The sequence below is a fragment of the Ochlerotatus camptorhynchus genome, unplaced genomic scaffold, assembly GCF_037179485.1.
Source record: "Ochlerotatus camptorhynchus isolate MF236.1 unplaced genomic scaffold, CSIRO-AGI_Acam_v1.1 ptg000097l, whole genome shotgun sequence".
Taxonomy (NCBI): Eukaryota; Metazoa; Arthropoda; class Insecta; order Diptera; family Culicidae; genus Ochlerotatus; species Ochlerotatus camptorhynchus.
The window spans coordinates 617,069-637,262 of record NW_027040587.1 but is presented as its reverse complement, the minus strand read 5'-3'; the positions used below and the strand labels follow the sequence as shown (position 1 = coordinate 637,262).

Genomic DNA, 20,194 nt, shown 5'->3' with positions numbered 1-20,194 from the left:
CCACTTCTTACGACCTGGCGCATCATCTTCTTATCAGCACACTCATATTTCCATTCTCTCACCTTCCCTTTGCTGTTCCATTCTCAGTCGATCCAAAAGAAATAGAGCAACAGTCACTGCCTTTTTCACCAACTAGGGCTTCTTCAAAACAGTTCGGCTGACACAAAGCTTCGCTCCGGAAAAAAGGAAGAGAAACACAAAACACCCGCATCGAGATGAATTTTTAAAACACTTAATTGATTTATTTCCTTGTTTTTATTCAATTTTCATACTTTATGACAAAAAACGAGAGTTGCTAAATTATTGTTTAAATTAATGCTCACAGAACACCGCGTTTCGCGCGCTTCCTCTGCTACTATTTACTCTTGCTTAGTTCGGTTCGCACTCGCACACTTCACTTGGGTGTGTGTGCTTGTGTGCGTGTGGGTGTGGGTGTGTGTGCTGATGTATTTGTGCAACATGCTTCTTCCGTTTAGCATCGTATTACAATTTATATAAGAGAATTTTTCCCCACTTTCCTAAAACCTTTCGTTCCGTTCTTGTTTTTGTTTTGTTTTTCGTTATAATTTACTTCACTTAGCTTATTATTTTTTCACATTTTTCTCTCCCTTTGTGCACAATTGTTTGTGGCTTTCTGGTTTGTTTTTATGTTTTTGAGGGTGTGATTTTCCTTGTTTTGATTTTTTTGTCGTTTGTTTTCGGAATCGATTCTCTACAAAAGAATAAAATTGAGATTTTCTCTTTCCGAACATGTCTTGAATGGCAATTCAATTAAATATAAAAATGTGTCTAACTACCGATTCAGAGCTGATAAAAGAGGATATTTATGTATGACCTACGTTTAGTATTCGAAATCAACTTCAGAATCATTTTGGTTTTGGGTTTGTTTATCTGTGGGTGTGTGTGTGTGTGTTCTACGATTCTTTTAGTTTGAAAGTTTGAAGTTAACTGTGTTTATGAGCCCTAGAGGAAAACGATGGTTTGGGAAAATAATATTTACTGGTTAAGGTTTGATTTGTGTAATTCGGCTGCTAGGTTGCTCCAGTTTTGTTTTCCCAACTTGTTTTTTTTTTTTTACATAATGAGATGGAATGGTTCGTTTTAACTATGCCCCTGATAGAAATTAGAAAAATAATAAAACTATTTACAAGATTCTTTGATTCACTTTATGTATACTACTAGAGCTGGTTGTTTGTTGTTATGTTATTCCTTCGTATATTTTTGTTTGTATATATAAAAGATTCGACTTAGACATAAAGATAATAAAATATGTACACCTTTGATTTAATATTGCGGAAATGAAACGAATAAAATTTGCTTACATCCTACGATGACGATCGGCTTCCCTTCCCAGTAGTATTTACTCAGATTAAATTCACAAACTTAGTTTCTTATCTCTACTTCTCTGGTGGTGGTTGTTGGTCTGTACAAATGTGAGGATCGAAGGGATCGGATTGGACTGGGAAGGGACTCGAAATACAATCTACATTTGTATTGGTGAAAGTGACGATTTGTTACACGAATTTAATTGCACATTTTGATTTCGTCTGCTGCCAGTGTCATCAATTAGCTTTGCTGGGGCTGGAGACCCGGAGCCTGTGTGACGTGTTCCTCGCTGCTCACCCAGTTGGTCATAATGCGAAACTTAATCTTTGCCTCCGAAGTCTTCGGTTTCGATCGAAAAAACTGGAATGGTTTGAAGTATGGAGGAAAGAAACTAGTTGAACTACTTTGCGCTACTTTGGACCGGTTACGGATACGTGAGGAGGGAGTCGAAGTCGATATGCGTGATGAGTCAGTCGAGACGGAAGAAGCTAGAGAGAGCGCTTTCGGAACGGAAAGGAACGAACAATCGAAAGGAAGGCAACGGCGATAATCCAATTGCCATGTTTGCGATCCAATAATTTAATTAAAACTAAAGAGATAATTTGTTTATTTCACAGGTTGGTACTAATGGGTGACCGGTGCGCAGTCCGCGTCTAGCTGCTAGTGGTTCCGAGAAGTGCATGGATGAAGCCGCCGAGTGAATGGCGAGCAGGGTACCGAGTTGGACCGCGGTCAGTTTGTGATGAATTACATTACATGCGTTTATGTGGAAAAAGTCGGTTCATTTGATAACGAAGAATCAAAGCAATTTAATTGATGGTAGTTACAATATATCGCCGCATAATAAGTGCTGCCATCTTTTTTTCAAGAGAAAAATTAGTATGAGTGATAAGCTTAACCATATAAAAAAACAGCTGAATGTTACCCAGGATTGTCCATAAATTAAGAGTTGAGTTAGGCTGGGTCAACCCTCAGAGTTCAATTCTCAAAAGAACATTTTTGCTGAAAGTAAATTCGACGAACTAGCTTCATAAGATAGGCGAATCATAGAGGTAACTCTAAGACCAGCAGGTCCCGAAAAAACGTGCTCAACTTTTTGGCTCAGCTTTGGTACTCTCTTCGGTCCCAAGCTAATCGATGCACCCCTCGAAACATAGGAAAATCTACGAACCCCTCATTTTATCTGTCAAACTTTCATAGTGAATCAAAATAAATATAGTGTAGTAGGTACAAGACCCAAGCAACATTGCAAGTTTTATTGAGGTTTTAAAGCATGCGACAAGGGGAATTTCGACAAGATGGGGTACGTTCATCGATGTACTTGGGACCGATAGGCTAGTCCAGTGTGAGCCAATCAACCCGGGGTCAACTTGACAACTCCAGTATACTGCCAGTGTACCCCGACAATGTGGTGCTGGTGGTTCTGTCAAACTCACAAGTTTCAGAAGGATTATCTATATAGGGCGAATGCGGAAATGATGTACAATAAATAAAATCCAAGCTTAAAATTCATCTCATTGTCGCGCGCTCACCAGTTTAACATGATTTGTAACACGAAAATATGTGTTTGTCATCGAATTAATCGAAACAAATGAAAATTGAGCGAGAATACTATCGACGATTTCAACGCTATTGCTATCCAGTATTTTACGATCGCTTATGGCCCCCCCAATCTGGCTGATTTTCGGGCATGGAACATAAGATTTGAAGTTTGGGTTGTGTCGTTTGATGTGTAAACGATCAAATTTGAACGTTTACCCGTCAAACGACACAACCCAAACGTCAAATCATATGTTCCCTACCAAAAAGTCAGCCAGATTGTGGCGGCCATAAGCGCTCGTAAAATGCTGGATTATCGTCGATGATGAATAAAAAAATAATGGTTTTGCAGCGAGTAAGAGCGTACTTCAAGAGCAAATTTTCATTACGTCGAAAGTAACAAAGGTAAACAAACAAAGTCAAGCTATCAGTGTCAATCGGTGCTCCTACACTATATACTGTCCGAATATAGGATCACATCCCATTTTTAAATTATTTACCAGTCAAATTGCTTTTTGACGTAATCACCTTCTGATCTAAATATTTTTCGATATTACTTAAGTCACCCGATTTCTATGGAGATGCCGTTTGTCTGAATTGAACTGTTTGTCGCTAAGATGATTTCGGTGGTCCTAAAATGATAAATGGATTGCACTTAAGGATACGTGATTGATAGTTCTCCCGAATATCCTGGTAAATACACTTTGACGGAGCCACCAAACGACGTATAATAACTTTTGACTCAAAAACCAGTATTTTTTAGCATGAAAGCTAGCGATCTGCTTTTTATGATTAAAGTCCTGCTTAATAGGTTAAACATTGCTATCAATTTGAGACTATGCTCAAAGTAATAAAGGACAATCAAATTCAAGAGCAAAAAATAACTGATGAAACCAAAGTATTATTATTGCCATGGTATAAAACGATGAAACTTGGTTCAATTTGTATGGATTTATTTCAGTTCACCACGAAAATCATAAATTAGCTCTTTTCATAAGGCATTCTTGTCTGTTGTTACACGGCGAATGTGAACGAACCAAATTTGAGTTTAGTTCACTCATAATCGCCAAAAGTGCAGGAACTCAGCGATGAGTTAATTTGCCTCATGTTTTCCCAGGATTTTCCAGGGAAAAATTCCCGAATTTGAGAAAAGTATAGATTGGATTCACTCAGTCTATTGGTACTACTCCAAGACTGAATAAAATTTTCGTCAATTTCCTCATTTTTCGGCAGATTTTGTAGGTTTTCCACAGGAAACCATGAGACAAATTTTACTCATCGCTGAGTTCCCGCAATTTTGGCGATTATGAGTGAACTAAACTCAAATTTGAGTCGTTCTCATTCACCGTGTAGACAACCACACATGGTGAAACAAAACGTTGGTTTTCCATAGAGAAATACCGTTTCGGCGGTGAAGTACAATCCCACTGTTTACGCCGTGTGGCGACCAGCGTTGCCAGACATACCAATTTTCAAACTTGATACCGATATACAGATAAGGTTTCTCAGAATACCGATTTTTGAGTTACAATACCGATTTGTACCGAATTTTTATTAATAATCAAAATGATTACTGCCTACCCGCACTGAATTTTCAGAGGAAGTCGAAAAACAGCTGATGGCTCCATCCCAGTAATTTCTGGAAATAGAGAAATATTTTTATTCAGTGGAAAAATAGGTCCATAAAAACGTTAGTTTTTGAACTTCCTGAAATTTCTTTAACCTTCCCTTCGAAGGTTCTACCAACTTTCTCTAGGAATTTCCGTCCACCTTACCCTGTAAATTATTTTCCAATTCCTTATGGAAAGCTATTTCAACTTCCCTTGAACGGCGCCGGTGGTGTAGTGGTAAGCGTGATTACCTCTCATCCCAGCAGGCCTGGGTTCAATCCCAGTCGGCGCCGCCGGGATGTTCTGAGGCATAACATCTCTGATCACGCCTTCCTTCGGATGGGAAGTAAAGCCGTTGGTCCCCGGTTCATGAGTTGATGGGTCGATAGGTAGGGTCCAGGTGTGGGAGCTGCCTTCCTGGCACGTCGGTAGCATTGGTGCTCAGCACGGAAAACAACATCGACGGAAAAAAACAAACCAAAGGGACTTCCCTTGGAAGTTTCTTCTGGCTTCGCTCGAAAGGTTATTCCGTCCCCTCCCGTCAGTTTTTTCAACTTCTCCGGAACTTCAGAAATGCTTCCAGAGTCTTATTGTGGTTCCATTAGTTTCAACTTCAGAATAGTTCGGACTTTTGGGTAGGTTCAGATAAATTAAAGACAGTTTCATCAACTTCTGTTCAAATCCAAGAACCCGGAAATCTCAGGAAAGCCCAGAGAACTCCAATGAACTTAAGGAAACTGAAATATTTTGGAAACTTCACAAGCCCAAAGAACTTCAAAGAAATTTTATTGTGGAATTGAGTTAACTTTAGGGAAGCATTAGTACAAATAAATTCAAGGAAATTTCTGAACCTTTAAATAAGTTCCGAAAACTTCAGTTAAGATCCGAGAGTTCATGAAAATTTTGGTAACGTAAGGGAAGTTATGTGAACATTATAAAATTGTGAGAACATTTAAGGAAAGTTCTGTGTTTTTATCGGCTGTTTCGAGGACTTTAAAAAAAAAATAGCGGGAAGTTCAGGGAACTTTAATGCTGATGTTCATTAATTTCAAAAATAAAATAAAATGAAAGTCCTAAAAAAGACTTTTACAGAAGATAAGAGATTTTCCTGTGGATCCATAATAATCAAGGAAGTTACAAGTACTTTGAGGATGATCAGAGAACTTCAAAACAGCCCCATTAAATTTAAGAAAATTGTATGAACTTTCAAGGAGTTCCGAGTATGAGATATTCCGATGTGCAAACAATAGAGCATGTGAGGAACTTCAGAGAATATTGTGCTAACATCCCCCAGAAATCTATTATTTCCAGATATTTTCCCATCTTCTCCTTGAAGTAGTTGACTGTTCCGTATGTCCTCTGGCGTCCGACTTTTTCCAGAATGTTCATCCAATCTACCTTAGGAAGATTCTCCCAGTGTCTCCTGGAAGTTTCTTCCGTCTTCTCCAAGAAGTTCAATGAAAGTTCTACCGGATGTAGCTATCGAGCTCTCCCAGAAGTTTATTTCGTCTTCCTCTGGAAGTTTCTCCATAAGTCACTCTCCGTAGGTTTTTTTTCTGCCTTATTGGAAGGTTTTTCCGAGCTTCTCCTAACTTCCCCTGGAAATGGCTCCTCCGGGATTGGCTTCCGATTTCCAAACTTTTCTGGCTTCTGGCCTTTTTTTCCGAAAGTTTCTGAAAAATTCTACCAGAAGTTTCTCAATATTTGTCTTGGGAGGTCCCCCATTGGATGTTTGTTAGACATATTTTAGAACTTCCTTCAAACTTCCTCCGCAAGATCTTCTTTGGAAGCTTTGTTGGTACCATTAAGAGACTAATTCAAATCTTTCCCAGAAGTTTCTTCCGACTCACATAGAAAGTACATCTTTCAATTTTAGTCAAATAAAAAAATAGTGAATACCGATAAATACCGAGTTTTTAATCATTTGATACCGATAATCATGAAAACAATCTGGCAACGCTGGTGGCGACATCTACTATTTGCAAGTGGGTACGTGAAACTAAGGTTATCTGTCACCTTGCCGGGGACTTGGAGCCAATTTAAAATCGTTAGTTTCCACCGGTTGGGTGAATCCAATAGAAACCAAGCGATCGTTTCAGCCTCTGGTGGTGAATAGGCGAACGTCAAAAAGAGTGTTGTGAGCAGAAATTTCTACCGTGAGACAGCAACCGGAACACTTTTTTACTTTTCCTGATAAATTGATTCATCAGAGATGTGACGAGGCTCGGTAGCTCAGTCGTTACCGTTTCTGCTTAATGAGCAGTAGGTCGGGAGTTCAATCCCAGGCTCGTCCCCTTCCTTGCAATTTTTCACTTTGCCTTATTCTCTATACCCACTAGATTTTAATGAAAACAAATTCTTCTTTAACACCGATCGCATCACTTACCACAGTGTGGGTCCTGATCTAAAAATATAAATTTGACGAGTGCACGCGCGCGTGTGTGTGTGTGTGTGTGTGTGTGTGTGTGTGTGTGTGTGTGTGTGTTTGTTTGTGTATTATAATCGCTCTACCAAAGACGATCCCTGCGTGTGCGTGCAACCTTTCCCCACATCCTCCAATATCCCAGTGATTTCTCGTGGAAGCGCAGAGGATTTCTCGGTTTCCTTCACAGCGAGTACCACGTCAACACATTCCTTCCCATTCCCTAGTTGACCTGCATTCGGACACGGCCGGCGCTGGTATTGCTAGATATTAGATCTCCAGTTCTTACACATTGAGGATGAATGTTAGTCCCAAACATCATCTGTTGGTTCTCTGTGTAATTGCAGCTGATCTGGTAATAACAGAGCAGCAACCGTGGGCGGTCAATCTGATTTTTTGATTTTTATATTTTTAAATTGATTCATCAGAGATGCTCCAAAACTTGATTTGCAGTTGAAAAATTTAATTCTGTATCGGTTTGGCAAAAATCAACAGCAGGATTTTTGTTGAGCAAATGGTAAATTAGAATGGTGCCTTAGTGGTTGTGATCTTCCGGATTTCTTGTGTGTACATAGTTTGAGTGCAAATTAGTTCAGATCAGTGGAAAATCATACAATAAGTCAATTACCGATGGAAACTGGCAAGATGTTGAATGAAAAATGCTTTAATTTGCGTTGTAAAAAATTCTTATTCTGATGTAAACAAACGGTTTGCTTGATGTTTCCTCTTGAACTCGCGGGGCGCACTATACGTTGGTGGTGCATTAAAAAGGCCCATAGGAAGTGGACAATATTTTCAGCTTTCCTGATTAATTTATTCGTCGCAGGTGCTTGAAATCGTCATCCACGAATACTATTTTGTTTTCTGTACCGATTTTGAAGTAATCCGGCTGGTGCTGCTACATATTTTTGATGAGAAAAGTGAAGATTTATATAACCCCAGTGGTAGTGATCTTCCGGATTTTTAGTGGGTGATTATTTGAGCTATTAATTAGCTCAGATCTGTAGAAAATCGTCAAATAAGACCACTCCCGATGCAAATTTGCAATATGTATTATTTTGAGTTTTGAAAATCGTCTTTATGATGTAAACAAATGGTTTGGATGTCATTTCCTCTCAAAATCACCTAGCGTACTCTACATTGATGGTGCATCAAAAGAGCCTATTGGTTTGAACTTTATGCATTTTGCCATTTGTATTGCCCTAATCGCATAACAGTCCCATTTAGATTCCCAATCTAAAAGCAAGCAAAAACGGTACTAAGGATAATAGTGAAAACGTGATTACGCAAGTGTACATGCTATAAACACCGGCAAACATGCATCGAACACATTTAACTGTCAATATAATTTATTCTTAGTTGGTAGAATCGTCGACACATAGTCACTTTTCATATCCCGTTAACCCCGTGGTTTCTTATTATTTGAGCATTGTGAAACGGAACGCAGAATTAAAACAAAACGGCTAATAAGGCTACCAGAAATACGCTTTTCTTATGTTCAAAGCACAAACGACGTGACAGACGGAGCGGCTCGAAAACTTTGGTGACTAACCTGCTATTGCAATTTTTCAGTGTACCACATGGCAACACCACTACTACTGGATTGAACCACATGGCAACACTACTACTGGATTGAACTAGCATTTTCACCAAAAGTATTAGAATGTTGTGGTTCTATCTCTTTCACTCTACTCAAAACTGGAATGCATAAAAAAATGACAAAATGATATACACTCTTTGCACACTGTCAAAGAATCATTGTACACAAAATCAACTCTGTGCAAAACCAAAACAAAAATACTATCCCATCTGGTGGATGATGGCACAAGCTTCTAAGAAAATTCTATTACAGCGAACCACATTATTTTAATTGATTTCTTCGCCAGTTAGTCGTCTGTCACTTCGTTTGTGGCTCAAAGGGTTGCTAAAAGTTGCAATTAATATGAATGAGGTGTCGTTCTGATTAACGGGACTCTGCGGTACTGTATTGTGAAACACTATTGTAGAGCCTTCAATCAAGTCTGTGGGGCTTATGATTTAAGGTGATACTCTAAGGAAGCCTTAGCGTGAAACTTTAAAGGCACAAATGTCGGCTTCCACAAAACATACAATTTTGAAATTGCTACTCCTTGTTTGCTGTGCTACTACAAACAGAGAGTAGCAATTTCAAATTTGTATGTTTTGTGAAAGCTGACATTTGTGCCTTTGAAGTTTCACGCTAAGGCTTCCTTAGAGTATCACCTTAAGCTTTGGCAAACTAGTAAATAAGAATAGGATTAAGTTGTTTTAGGTCGAAAACGATGATCTAAATTTAAGATGATCTATTTTTTTGTAATTGAAGGAAGGACAATTTAACAAAATGGCTCCTGGATGCAAGTTCGAAGGACGCCAGGACACTTCTATGCCTCGATAACACTAGTTAACAGCATATTTGAACATTGTACACTGATGATAACCAACAAATATAGTCAGTATAAATCTCAATAGGATAGTTTTTTTTAGATACAGCTAAAAAATTAAATTTTACCTATTAAAAGGTTATTTACTAAAATACACATATCTCCGGCTGTAACGAAGCTATATCAACTATTTTATTGTCAAATTAAAAGTGAGAAAATTTGCTTTCGACCACTTGGAAGAATTTTTTTCAGTAAGATTAGTGCTATTGCTGGAACAACCACTACAAACATTTGTATTTACCTAGCTTAAAAACCTTGCTGAAATCCAATTTTTCTCGGAAATATGCAAAACATTTAAAAAATCTTAAACAAACTATTCATTAACAACAATACCATTAATCTCACTGATAAATGATGTTAAGTTGATCGGAATAAAATTTTCTCACCTTTAATTTGGCGTTTAAATAATTGACATTGCTAGGAATTACAGTTGTATAATGCAAATGATAACTCGGCTCTGTAAAGTTTATTCGATTGAGCCTAAACAAATAAATTAATATAAAAAAAAGACATTACAGCCGGAGATATTTGTGATTTAGTAAACTCGCTTTTTAAAAGGGAAATTTAATTTTTTGTGTTGTATCTAGAAAACTGTCCTACCGAGATTTTTTTGGCTGAATTTTTTGATTCAGGGCACAACTTTACATAGGAATCATAGGTCAAACATCAAAATTGCTTTATTTTACTTTTATTTGTAAACTAGTGTAATTATTGGCAGCAAAGCTTACTCCTGAAAAGAAAAGTCGAGAGGCCAAGAGTCAGGATAGCTTTGATTTTAAATTCATCCATCTTCCAAAGTAAATCCAGCAAGTTTAGAAAACATTCTAAGTTGGTTTAGTACACATTGAATCCAGAGAATCTCGCACATAAATCCAGGGAAAGCCTTGCCCTAAATTACTAAAACCAACGAAATCAAAGACTTCAACCAAAAGGCTCAATGGTCTTCGAAAAAATATCCAGCAGACAGAGATCAGTAAATAAGGAAAAGGACAAAAGGTCGAATGGACAAAAAGTTGAAGGGACAAAAGGTCGAACGGATAAGAGAGCGAATGGACAAAAGTTGGAAGTTGATAAAACAGAACATTGCATGTAGAATAAGAGCTTTTTCAGACAAAAATATGCTTCTTCAGCTGAAAAAATGCTTATATATTATTCAGCTCAAACTGTTGGAAAGTTCAAAATGGACAAACGATCGAAATGAACAAAGTCGATGTGGACAAAAGTTTTAAAAAACCATCATCAAAATTGACAAAATATTGTACAATAAATTTTCGCCAAGAGTCTCAAAGAACATAAAAAATTACTCATGATTAAAGAAGGAATATATTCTAGAGAATGAGAGTTATTTGTCTGTTACATTTCCGTGTTACACACAGTAAATATATGTTATCTTAAGTTCCAAAAAAAAAAAAAAACTGCTCATCATTTGAATAAGGAAAAATATTTGAGACCAGTTTATCTATTTTCACGTTTTGTTCAATCGACATTTGTAAATTTCAATCTTTTTAACCATTCCGACCTTCTGTCCACCTCAACCTTTTGTTCATTCGACCTTTAGTCCATTGAACCTTTTGTCCATTTCGACCTTTTTTCAATCGATCTTTTATCCATTCCGACCTCTTGTCCATTCCGACCTTTTGTCCATTCCGACCTTTTGTCCATTCCGACCTTCTGCCGATTTTGCCTCTTACTCGTTTGACCTTTAGTCCATTGAACCTTTTGTTCATTTCGATCATTTGTCCTTTCGACCTTTTGTTCATTCCAACCTTTTGTCCATTTCAACCTTTTGTCCATTCCGACCTTCTGTGCACTTCGACCGTTTATACATTTTGATCTTTTGTCCATTTCGACCTTTTCTTTAAACGACCTTTTTGTCCATTTCGATCTTATGTCCATTTGACATTGTGCCCATTTCAACCTTTTGTTCTTATATGTTCAATTCGACCTTTTGTTCATTCGACCTTTTATCCCTTCGACCTTCTGTCCTTTCGACCTTTTGTCCTTCAACCTTTGGTTGGTTTTCTTTATTTAAGAGACTTTCAGCCGTAGGCTTCAACCTTTTGTACTACAACCGTGAATTCAAGTGGTTCAATAATTTAATTAGTTCAATAGTTTAATAATAAAGAAAAAAATACACACGAGTAAGGTGACTGTTTACTGGATCAGATGCGTCGATTTAGGGAGCTACGCTTGATACACTACACTAAGCTGCAGTTCAACAGAATGGCGACTAAGAGAGCTCAGTGGAAGCTTTTATGTATCGGATTTACATATGTAAGTTTACATATGCAAAATTCCTCAATTTTCCCAGATTTTGATTTTGACAGCGTTTGACTTTTGTAATAAAATGGCGGCTCTATCGGATAGGTGAAGCATTCCCCTATATGATGGTGTTTTTTGGATGGTGTGGGTGGTTATCGGTTTGTGAGAGAGGATGAGTATGTAGTTTTAAATGCCTAAGGTCGATGACGCGGAGAACGAAGGGATGCGTCACGCATGAAAAAGAATTTTTATCATTAATGTTATGTATTGATATTATTTTCCAGCAGATCATCCGGACAGCAATTTCACCATATATTAAAAAAAAATATTTGCCAGCAACACTGACTGGGTGTATCGTATGGTTTACCTTCCCTACTAACATAGTTACTAAATTCCCGAGACATTTATGAGAGGTCGTAGAGATCTCTGCATCTCTATTATGTAAATTTTGGACTAACAAACCTTTCCTATCCCTACCAGTTGCAAGGACGTGGCCAGGACAATCCTTAACTGTTGGAGAGATATCCGCCTTGAATTCGTACGATATTGTGCAACTTGATCGAAGCTAATGCTAATTGCTTGAATAATGCCTCTACCATAATCATTAGGGTGCGTCAACTTAACAAGCCCCTACTCTCCACAGTTGTTTCGATTTGCGATTTGTGAGTTCCCTAACAACTGTGCCAAATTTGAACGAATTCCATTAATGTATGAGAAACGGTTCGAATTGCTAGTCAAGAATTCCAGACTAGGAATTAAGATTGAGAAAACTATACAAAACAACTTCGTTGAAGACTGCACATCAATTCAACTTCTGTACAAGAGGTTATTATTTTTTTATGTATGTGCTCCGCGCATACCTACCGGGGTGCATATTAGAGATGGGCGATCCGCTTCCGAGCTGTTCTATAGACCCGATTCTCTAAACTGAGCTGATGACCCGCGGTTCATTTTTTAGGAACCGCAGCTTATTGTAGTGTATGTGATATGGTTGATATAAAATAAAAATTAATTTCTAGATAAACATTTCAAAAGGTCCTATCTGCATTGATCGATTCTCTTCATCAACTTTCTCTTTCGACAATAATTCAGCTGCAAAACCTTTCCTTGTTGTATTTGACATTTTGGACGCTAGATAAGAACATCCTTTATCAAACTATGTGGTAGAATTAGCGCGATATCTGTTTGCATAGCAGTGGTTATGAAAAGAGAAAGTCGATGAAGAGAATCTATCAAAGCAGATAGGACCATTTGAAATGTTCATCGAGATTTACTTTAATTTCGTGTGAAGTCGACAAAGTCCATTTGGCAACACTGGGAGTCGACACACATGGCGATGACATAACTAGACGATTCATACGCGGAGCTTCGAAAAGCTCCGAATACACAAATGTGATTCGTGTCATGGAAAACGAAGATCGGCTTCGAGACGACATCAGACATTAGACGAGAGAGATAGAATAAATGATTGTTATGATGCTCTGGGATAGAAGAGTGCAAAAGGATGGATGACTGGTTCATCGAGCTAATTCAGGCTGGCTAGTCGCTCGTCTCTCATTCTTGTGTCTAATTTTAAAGCGGATGGACGTTGCTGATCAACGCGGGATGGTTTGGCTGGCGTCGTTCCAGTGACAAAAGATCGAGGCTTGCAACCTCGATCTGAGTTCACGACACTTATCAGATTACTGATATCACAAGTCTAAACCATTCAATCCATCACTCAACATGTGCCTACTGATCGACAGCACCAACGGTAAAAGCAAAGATCGTCGGTTGCAGTGGCTTGCTTACTGAGGAGAAAAACGCGGTCCCAGATCCTTTCATATTAAAAATGCATGGTAAGATCGCTTGTTTATCGTGTATTTAGTAAAACTTTTCGTTGTCGGTGCCGGGTTTGAATAGTTATAAAAACTTGAGTAACGCTATAATGTGGTATGAGAGGCTCGGTGGCCTTAGAGCAACCGTTTTTGCTTACTGAGCAGAACATCATGAGTCTAATCTCAAGCCCATCCACATTCACGATTCGTCAATGATTAAAAAGGACCTCGTCTGCCTAGTGGCAAACGTATTTGATTACTTAACAGAAGACCGTGGGTTCAATCCCACGGCCTTATCACGTTCACTATTATAGCGTTCGACCTAATCGTCCATCATAAAACAAATTTGTCAGGTGTAAATGTCGCAATAAAAATTCATTCCCATCTTGTTGGGGATGATTTTGAGTATCAAATTCAGAAAAGATTATTTTCATTTCACACAAATCTAACGTTGTAGAACACTCAGATCGATATAAAAGTATTGAAGTTTTAGGCTCTGGAATCGTCAATGTTCAAAATAATAATTTTACCCGAAATGAAATTGATTGTTTTGCTTTTGTGGATCGCTTCCGATTTTGATAATTTTGGATTGGAAATTCAAGCGTTCTCTTCTTCGCATTTCAAGCGTATTGCTTATAGCATATTGGGATGGTCCATTAATTATGTCACGCAAATTTGGCCCATTTTCAAACCCCCCCCCCCTCCCCCATTTTTTGTATGGACCTTAATTTTTTTTGTATGGCTCGTCACAGTTTTCAAAAAAAAAAACCCTACCCCCTAAATGTGTGACATAATTAATGGACGACCCCTTAGCTTATTGCATGATCTCAACTTAGTGTTCTAACTGCACTTCCACATTCATTAATGGTGAGCTTTCGATGCCTGTACCATTTTTGAATTAACATATATTGTGTGGCATGTAAAATCATACTCAAAGCCCAGAGACGTCGAGAAATTTTCCAACCCGAAAAATTCCCAGACCGGACCGGGAAACGAACCCAGCCACCACTAGCATGGTCTTGCTTTGCCTCTGCGCCTTTACCGACTGAGCTAAGGGAGGCCCCATAAGCGTTTTATGAACCCAACAAACCACAAGACTGAAACGCCTGTCATGACACACGCAAATTGTGCTCGTCAATTAGAAAAATACCAAATCAATTTTTAATTGCGGGAAAATAAGAATGGATTTGAGGGCATTAAATTTACTGCCATCTTGTCGCATGTAATGTTACATGGTTGGAGGTTAAATATGAATTGGAGCAGCAGCACTGCTGATGTTTTCGGCAGCTGGATTTCATTGGTGGACCCAACACGATTGCTTTTATTTTTAATAATCCTATCGTCAATACAGACTATAATGACATCAATACATCGATATTGACAATATTTCTGTATTCACATCATCAATATTATTGGCAATAATTCCCCTTCGTGTCAATATATTGATACGTGCAGGGTTCGCTATAGACGACTGCACCGATGGATTTAAGTTCATGCACTGATGGAAATTAGACAGGAGAGCGGGGCAATGTTCATAAATAATGAACATTTAGTGTTAATTTTCAGTAAACATTGTCGCACTCTCCTGTCAAATTTTCGTCAGTACAGGAACTCGAATTCATCGGTGCAGTCGTCTATAGCGAACTCCACACGTATCAATATATTGACACGAAGGGGAATTATTGACAATAATATTGATGATGTGAATATTGCAGAGGGTTGCAACAAACGCAAATTCGTCGATGGAGAACGAATTCATTTGTTCATATCAGTCGTACGTGGCAGCGAAGATTTTCAAAACAAATGCAATGCATCTACACTGGGTTGAAGCGCTAACGTTTGCATTTAAAAAACTGGACAAAAATTGACGATTTTCCATGGGTTTACCTTCACCCGCACTGACGAAACTACCCATGTAGCATCAATCATAGTAACCAATGAGTCAGCAGACAAAATTTGACAGCTCTATCAGTCGAACTCTAACCGTGATGGCAAAAACAGTGAAGCAACTCCGTTCAGAAGTGTGCGCGTTCAAAGAACGGCACCCCGCCGCGTCGAAAACGGACATCGTGCGGCACTTTGTGGACGCCGGATACGCCCGTTCCGGCATCTACAACATCTTGGCACAATTAGACTACAATCAGAGCATCGAAAGGAAGCCCGGTTCCGGACGGCCGACGACCCTGAGCGACAAGAAGCTCCAAAGTATGTTGCAGAGGAAGACCGAGGGAAAAGTGGCTACATCGCTGCGTGCGGGAGGTCGGTGCAAACGGCCAAATAGTGAAAAAGTACCTGACGAACATGAACATACATGAATTCACACACCAAGTTCCCCAAGAAGGTGCTGCTGTGGCTGACAATCAGCGAGAAGGGGATGTCAAAGCCGCTCTTCTTTCGCTCCGAACTGGTCGTGAACGGGGAAATTTATAGTACGAAATGCCTGCCGGAAGTTGCGTCGTTCATCAAGAAATACCATAAGGGCGAAGACGCGGTGTTCTGGCCGAATCTGGCGTCGGCCCACTACTCGAAGCGATCGTTGGAGGAAATGGAGCGGCTGAATATCGATGTGGTACCCAAGTCGGGGAACCCGCCCAACGTCCCCCAGCTGCGTCTCATCGAGAATTTCTGGGCCAACCTCAAGTGTAAGATCTACTCCAACAATTTTGTCGCGAAAACTGAGGAGGAATTGATAAATAAAACGGAGAAAGAACTCAAAAACATGCCTACACGCATGTTTTCGTCCGCCATGGCGAATGATCCGGTTAACTGCCGGAAGGCCGCTCGCAAGGGCGTAGAATTTTTTTGCAAGTAAGGTTAAATAATTACCTTCCATGGGAAATTTATCAAAAGAAATTGTCTGTCTTAGTTTTTTTTATCACCATCCGAAAAAAGTCCATTTTTTAACATGCAAACGTTAGTCATTGCGTGTGATGGTAAATGATAAAAACAGACACTGATACTCATCATACAGAATGATTACGAGTTCATCCATGTAGTTAGACAATGCATTATAGACACAGAAATAAAGGTGTGTTGTTGAATCATACGTACACGGTAAGAAAAAAATACTCAAAATTAAGTTTAAAAAAACTCAACGTTGGGTTCTATCATTTGAGGTCCGCCGTTGAGTGAATCAGAAAAGCGGCGTTGGTTAAAATTTACTCAACTATTGAGTAATAATAAATGAACTCAAATATAAGTTTATTTTCATTGAGGTTGCTTTTATGCGCCTTTAACCATTTCATTTTCACAAGCGTTGATAGACGAGTGGTCAACACACGGGCCCCGTAATCTCAACGTCCATGGTTCGGTTCCAGTCTGCTCCGTCTTATTATTTTTTTGTCAACTTGGTCAACGTGGATTCATGATCAGGATCAGGCATGGAAAATCATTTGCATTCATTTCGTGCATTCATTTACATTCATTTGCCTCTAACTTTTTTCTTGAGCAGAATTCCGCAAAATGATGTAAAGAGCTTTTGTAGTTTTTGTTATTAGCTAGAACTTTTGATAGCAAGTCAAATTCGTATTTCTTATGTATGACGAACCAGAGTGAACAGAAGCCACTACTGTTTTTCAGTGAATGTATTTTACATTCACTGAAAAACAGTAACAAGTTCTGCCCGCTATAGTTCGTGATGCATGGGAGATACAGATTTGAGTTATGAGCAAAAGTTGCAGCTAATAACAAATCCTACAAAAGTTTTGTACATCATTTTGCGGAACGTTATTGATGAAAAAAGTTAGAGACAAATGAATGTAAATGAATGTATGAAATGAATGCAAATGATTTGCCATGCCCAGGCATGGAAAATCATTTGCATTCATTTCTTACATTCATTTACATTCATTTGCCTTTAACTTTTTTCATCAACAGCATTCCGCAAAATGATGTATAGAGCTTTTGTAGGTTTTGTTATTAGCTACAAGTTTTGCTCATAACTCAAATCTGTATCTCTTAAGCATCACGAACTAGAGCGGGCAGAAGTTGTTACTGTTTTTCAGTGAATGTAAAATACATTCACTGAAAAACAGTAGTGGCTTCTGTTCGCTCTGCTTCGTCATGCATAAGAGATACGGATTTGACTTGTTAACAAAAGTTGTAGCTAATAACAAAACCTACAAAAGCTCTACACATTATTTTGCGGAATGCTGTTGAAGAAAAAAGTTAGAGGCAAATGAATGTAAATGAATGCACGAAATGAATGTAAATGATTTTCCATGCCTGGCCATGCCTGATCAGGATTACTCAAAATTGAGTTTTCTTCTTTAACTTAATTTTACCTAGCCCCACGGAAGCCACGTGATGAGTGAAAGGAACTCAATTTTGGGTACTTTTTCTTACCGTGTACGTCTCGAGCCTATTGCGTTGCTATTGTAGTTTGACTGAACATTGGTACTTCTAAGTGATAGTTTGAATGACAGTTCAGAGCCTAGCTAACATCGTAAAAAGTTGCTATGATTTGCTTCTTCTTATCAGCAAATATAGAATGCCATAAATGTTTCCTGACGATTAACTGCAAAAGAGATGTGCTTCTTGTCTGCGAGAGAAGCTGTAGTAGATCGTTCCATGCTGCGTGTGTCGGTCTTTCTGTGTCTCCGCTTTCTACGAACACATACAAAGAGCGGCCCGAAGAGCGTTGGACTGCCCGAACCTGATAGTGCGATTACAAAAGTAGAAGCTATCATAATAGAACCGTTATTAGCAAGGCTCCGGAAATATCGTCCCAGTGCAGAAAACAATTTTCGATAATTGTAACTGCATCATAAAATTTTCCATCTTTACCTTAAATTTGAAAAGTGTGGCAGTCGTTGTCCACGGTCCTGAGACCTTAATTAAGCTCACACTTATCCTGTCAGTAGTTTTTACCAAGTTTTCGAATTGCGAAAATGTTCGGTAAAATTTAAAAAAATCTGTGAAAAATTCAAAGTTGAGAAAATGTGTTACGGAAATTTACAGACTCACTTCTGTCAGCCCCGTTTAATGATAAAAAATAAAATTTGTGGATTTTATCGAATCTTTGCGAACAACGGTCATTTGAATTTTAGTCGAGTTTTTCAGGAGTTCAAAAACCCAGTAAAAAAAATATTCACCCCCTGTAAAAAAAATCTAAGTGTGCTCTCTTGGCTTTTTCTTAGATAGGTAAGAATTAAGGATGGAATACGTTTTCGTTCCGCATGAAACAGCCAACCTACGGTGGACTCCAAGCACCTCAGTCAACCCATTTGCCCTGCATCCGCCGATATTCGTATATCAATTAAGATCCATTCGAGTTCAATTACCATGCTGAGAGGTCAGTAAATTGCTTATGCTCAAATAAGATCAACAGCTCACACAAACACGGTTCCGCCTTTTGTCACACTCTTGTAGGCGATCGATCACACATCGTACACGTTGCCGGACGACGACGGTGCGAGTCGTGTTTCACTCATTCACAACAACCCTAATAGTGGGCAGAGGAGTCACCACTACACATATTTACATATCAACAACCAACGACGACGACGACGACTTCGACGACGACTTCGACGACGGCTTGGAGAACAACAACCTCAAGAGGGCTACTCCGGGCTCAAGCCAAGTTGACCACGCCGCGTCTTAGCGTGAACCACCATCATCCGAGTTTCGCTTCTTTTAATTGATTCTCTCACTCACGCGCGCACGCTGAACAAGTTTTTCGAAATGAGCACGTCTCGTCTCGTACCTCTCCACCGCGGGGATTCCTCAATAACCCTTTTGTTTCCTGGAGACACAAATTGAGGTCGTCATCGGTCACATTGCATTTTCTCCTCAGTACTACCGAAACCGGAGAATAGTGGGCAATTCATAAATGCAGCCGGCTTCCGAACTTCGACTCAAGTTGGACTCTCGGGTTGGGCCGCGGGACGCAAGTCAAACCGGAGCTTTCTGGGGCTTAATGAGTGTGATTACCGGCATAAAGCCAGTACCCGCAACTGGGATGGGTGAATGAATGCCAAATGCTGACCGAGCTCCAATGTGAATGAAACGAAAAAAAAAACGACAACATTCTGTCATGAAAGAGCTGATTGTCTGTCGTTTGTTCGTTCCGATGACAGACAGTCGGACAGACAGACAGACAGACAGCAGTCAGTAGCTGCCCATCGCGGTTTGAAATGTTCAGTAGGTGGTTGATGAAAGCACGCATGTGGTTGGTAGGTACTTGAGAGGCTACTGGTCCGAATGGAAGTAGAACACGTTCCCTGGTTGTTGTGTTTTGGGTCTTACAGGGAAATAATGTTACATACATTTTATAGTCCCCAATTGGAGTTTAGAGAGTTTATTTCAATCAATCAATATATTTTGAGGAATGACGTCTTTTTGGATGTGGTCGCCAATCGAAAAGTCGATTTCCATGAATTCTAAAGTCCCTGAGGTGTCATCAGGTTAAAGGTCCCCCCCAAACTGGCGCGTTTTTAACGCCGTGGTAGCGAAATTCGCGTGGGTACCCACACCGGAGCGGCAGTTTTTTCGCAGCGTCGTAGCGTCGTGGATTCGTCGTCGGATGAAGAAGAGGCGCTTTTGCTAGTTTGTTTACAAGCAGAGGAAAATGCGTTGAAGTATTTTGGAAATTTCCTTCATTTTAGTTACAGTTTTGTTTGATATTACAGTTTTCTCACCACTGGAAGTTCATAGAATTTTAAAGAAATTTTGTCAATCTTTAGAAAAAAAAAAAACAAAACTTAACTTCCCCTGAAATGCATATCATCATAAAAATGTGCAGATCTTCGGGAAATTTCA

The 20,194-nt window shown here is 39.1% G+C and overlaps 1 protein-coding gene across 1 annotated transcript in view; it reads right to left on the bottom strand.

Moving 5' to 3' along the window:
• Positions 1 to 210: 210 nt before the first annotated feature.
• Positions 211 to 20,194, bottom strand: part of fkh (fork head) — a 36,422-nt gene continuing 16,438 nt past the window's right edge. Inside the window, exon 2 of the mRNA XM_065219025.1 lies at positions 211 to 1,686. The gene's annotated coding sequence lies outside the window, so the exon portion shown is untranslated. The remainder of the gene's footprint in view (positions 1,687 to 20,194) is intronic.